This window comes from Convolutriloba macropyga, chromosome 13 (genome assembly GCF_964194025.1).
Source record: "Convolutriloba macropyga chromosome 13, txConMacr16.3, whole genome shotgun sequence".
NCBI classification, from domain to species: domain Eukaryota; kingdom Metazoa; phylum Xenacoelomorpha; order Acoela; family Convolutidae; genus Convolutriloba; species Convolutriloba macropyga.
Window position 1 is genome coordinate 2,556,247 of NC_134480.1, and position 4,723 is coordinate 2,560,969.

A 4,723-nucleotide genomic window follows, 5' to 3' on the forward strand; every position below is an offset into this window, starting at 1 on the left:
AGTCAAATTGTGGCATATTCAGACTTCAGGCTTGAAAATTCTCATTTGGACCTTAATTCAAATGTTGCACCTGTTGTTAATCTGCGGAACTGTTCAGCCATTGAAATGAATCTCGTACTCTCAACTGACGGTGTTAATATAAAGAAATCTACATACAGGAAGGAATTGTGGCCAGTATGGCTCCAGTGCTCCGATCTGCCGCCAATATTACGTATGTCGCGAAAGAATATTATTTTGGCATGTCTTTTTGTGGGTTCTGGAGCGCCAAATTGGCACGAAATTGTTCCTCGGTTGAGAGCCGAGCTGATTACGCCGATCGAAATTGACAGTCCAGAGTTTCCCAGAAAAACAGTTGTCTTCAAAGTACGACTACTGGTAGCAGATATGTGTGCCAAAGCCCATGTTTTAAACATGATGCAATTTAATGGATTCTTCGGCTGTCATTTCTGTACTGCTGAGGGCAAGACGATTGGGAAAACGCATGCGTACTATCCTTTCCAGCAGAGTGGTTCGATTCGGGAGCCGGAGCTAAATAATGAGTTTATTCAGAGGGCTGAACTTACATCGGTTTGCGGGGCGTCAAGCGTTTTTGGCGTAAAAGGACGTAGTGCTTTCAGTGACCTGGTTATCGGCCTGCCTCTGACGGCGCCTGTTGATTATATGCATTGCGTTCTGCTTGGAGTTTTTCCCGAGCTGTTGAAGCTTATCATTAGAAAAATGACAACATCTATTAAGCGAGAAGTGAATGATATTGTGAATTCACTTGCGTGTCCTCGTGAACTCATCAGCTACTCGAGAAAAATTCGCTCGTTAGATGAAATTGGACAATTTAAAGCTAATGAGTTCTTCAACTGGATGTTTTACGTTAGTCCTGTTGTTTTTCGTAAGTGCATTTCCGACACCTTATATGAAAGTTTATTAAATCTGGTTTTTGGCGTTCGGCTGCTGCTCGAGTCAAGTAGGGAAAATGACATATTGTTATCCGAAAATTTGTTGAATCAATTCTGTTCTAATGTTGTTGATATTTTTGACGGAAACGAACGGTCGGAGACTATCAACGTTCACTCCTTGCGTCATCTTCCTGACCAAGTAAGAAGGTTTGGGCCGCTGTTCGCTTTTTCGGCAATGAGTTTTGAGTCTGCGAATCGAATCTTAAGTGAAGTTTATAGTGGAACGCACCACGAGTGCGATGTCATTTGTCGTAGATTTTTGCAAAAGCAGCGCTTGTTGGACCTTCATCAAGACCCGGAACAAAACCAGTTTAGCGGACTTGTTAAGCAACTGCTACGTCGGGATGATTCACACACAACCGATTTTTCAACTTTTATGCGCGAAACAGAGAGTCTGCATTATGGGCGGCTTACTTATCCAAACGCAATCTTTTTCAATCGTTTTTCAAAAAATAATTTGTATTTCGATTCACCGGCTTATTCTCGGGCGCCATCATCCGGTATGTGCAACAGTTTTGTGCGTTATAGGAAGACAGACGAGGAATGTTTCGGGAAAATACTCTATTTTTTGTCAATACCAGATGAACCGTTCGATGGAAAAGTGCAAGCCAGTGTTCAGGAATATGAAATTGTCGAGGAAATAGGACCGGTGAAGGGATTTTTTTATGTTATAAAAAGAACTGACTGTGAAGACTTAGTTGATGTCGACTCTATGACGAAAGTTTTTTGTGTTCCCTTCTCTGAAATTGAGTGCTCAGTTATAAAGCTTTGTACTAGTTTTGATCACTCTTAAAATTTTATTGAAATTGAATTTTTAGAGACGGATCGGATTTTTATCTTAAATTTTTTTACTTTTTTAGGTTTTAAGATAATATACCATTAAAGGCTTTGATGCAGAAGTCATAACACGTTTGAGGCTATTTTACTATTAATAGTTTCTTCATAAAACTCATAACGCTAGTTATGGGTTTTCATATAAAATTTACGTCCTGTAAATAAATGGTATTTGTTTGAAGCTATTAAACCATTAATAGTTTCTTCAGAGGAGATTCATAACGCTAGTTATGGTTCTTCATCTGTAAGTTTCCTTTTGTAGTTTATTAGTATCTGTTTTAGCTTTTTTGAAGCTATTATAGTATTAATAGTTTCTTCAGAGGAGATACATAACGCTAGTTACGGGTCTTCATCTGTAAGTTGCCTTTTGTAGTTTATCATTACTATCTGTTTTAGCTTTTTTGAAGCTATTATTCTATTAATAGTTTCTTCAGAGGAGATTCATAACGCTAGTTATGGTTCTTTATCTGTAAGTTTCCTTTTGTAGTTTATTAGTATCTGTTTTAGCTTTTTTGAAGCTATTATAGTATTAATAGTTTCTTCAGAGGAGATTCATAACGCTAGTTATGGTTCTTCATCTGTAAGTTTCCTTTTGTAGTTTATTAGTATCTGTTTTAGCTTTTTTGAAGCTATTATAGTATTAATAGTTTCTTCAGAGGAGATTCATAACGCTAGTTATGGGTCTTCATCTTTAAGTTGCCTTTAGTAATCTTCTTGCTTTCTTTGAGCTTTTTTGAAGCTATTATAGTATTAATAGTTTCTTATAAAAGAGTCATAACGCTAGTTATGGTCTTTCATGTGTATGTTTTGTTTTGTGAAGAATGGCTTTTGTTTGAACGCGTTTGAAGCTATTTTACTATTAATAGTTTCTCCATAAAACTCATAACGCTAGTTATGGGTTTTCATATAAAATTTACGTCTTGTAAATAAATGGTCTTTGTTTGAAGCTATTAAATCATTAGTAGTTTCTTCAGAGGAGATTCATAACGCTAGTTATGGGTCTTCATCTGTAAGTTGCCTTTTGTAGTTTATTAGTATCTGTTTGAGCTTTTTGGAAGCTATTATAGTATTAATAGTTTCTTCAGAGGAGATTCATAACGCTAGTTATGGGTTTTCATCTTAAAGTTGCCTTAAGTAATCTACTAGTATTTTCATATTCAAGTTGATTCTGTTGCTTATTGATGTTTCGGTCATTCTAAAAACACTTTCTTCTTAGACAAGAATTGTATTTGTCGGAGATTCAAATCTCCGCGATGCGTTGCCGTTGCTTCGGCAAAATGAGAGAATTCGTCAGTATCGGTAAGTATCTTTCCGACTGAGCTTTATTGTTGTGATGTTATGCTTCCCTAATTGGCAATGATTTCTAGCCCTTCTTATAATGCTGAAGGCGGTAGGCGCTCTGTTCACCTTAGAACAATGATCCAAAAGTTAATGGTTTATACCCATATATTTGTAATATGTGGGGATAATGATGTCAACTCTCTTACTGTTGAGGAAATTTGCCGGAATTATCAGTTTGTTATCCGTGCTCTGCATCCTCGAATAATACGCTTCAGTGGCTTTTTGCCACGAGCTGACTTCGATGAAAAGCTGCGCGAGAAAAATAACATTTTTCTCGCGGAAAATCTGAAAGACCGCTATAAGAGTCCAAAATTGGTCAAGAAAAACGATTTTGACATTAATGGACGTGACAAGTGTCATCTAAGATACACTCAGCATGGTCTCCAGCACTTGATGGCTCACTGTCTTAGTTTCTTGATTGACTCTTTTGGCGATATCGCAAAATAAACTGGCAATGAACTGAGTGCTTAAACTCGCTTTAAATGTTTTGTAAACTTACTTGTTCTAAACTTCGTTTTACTGCCTCTCAGTTTTTTCTTTAGGCAGACAAACTGGAGCAGCAAGAAAGAAGAGAGCAAAGATATTATATTTTGGTCAGAGCAAACAGACTCTGACCACTCACAGACTCTGGCCACCCTTTGTCATTCCAAACAGACTTTGGCCATAATTGGTCAGACCAAGCAGACTTCGGCCACCCTTGGTCAGACCAAACAGACGTTGGCCACCCTTGGTCAGACCGAACAGACGTTGGCCACCCTTGGTCAGAGCAAACAGACGTTGGCCACCATTGTTCAGACCAAACAGACTTTGGCCACCATTGGTCAGACCAAACAGACTTTGGCCACCATTGGTCAGACCAAACAGACGTTGGCCACCCTTGGCCAGACCAAACAGACATTGGTCACCATTGGTCAGATCAAACAGACTTTGGTCACCATTGGTCAGATCAAACAGACTTCGGCCACCCTTGGTCAGACCAAACACACGTTGGCCACCATTGGCCAGACCAGGCAGACTTTGGCCACCATTGGCCAGACCAGGCAGACTTTGGCCACCATTGGCCAGACCAGGCAGACTTTGGCCACCCTTGGTCAGACCAAACAGACGTTGGCCACCCTTGGCCAGACCAAACAGACTTTGGCCACCATTGGTCAGACCAAACAGACTTTGGCCACCATTGGTCAGACCAAACAGACTTTGGCTACCATGGGTCAGACCAAACAGACTTTGGCCACCATTGGTCAGACCAAACAGACTGCGGCCACCCTTGGTCAGACCAAACAGACTGCGGCCACCCTTGGCCAGACCAAACAGACTTTGGTCACCATTGGTCAGATCAAACAGACTTTGGTCACCATTGGCCAGACCAGGCAGACTTTGGCCATAATTGGTCAGACCAAGCAGACTTCGGCCACCCTTGGTCATTCCAAACAGACTTGGCCACCCTTGGTCAGACTTTGGCCACCTTTGGTCAGACCAAACAGACTTCGGTGTTATATATATATATATATATATATATAATATATATATATATATATATATATATATATATATATATGTATATATATATATATATATATATATATATATATATATAT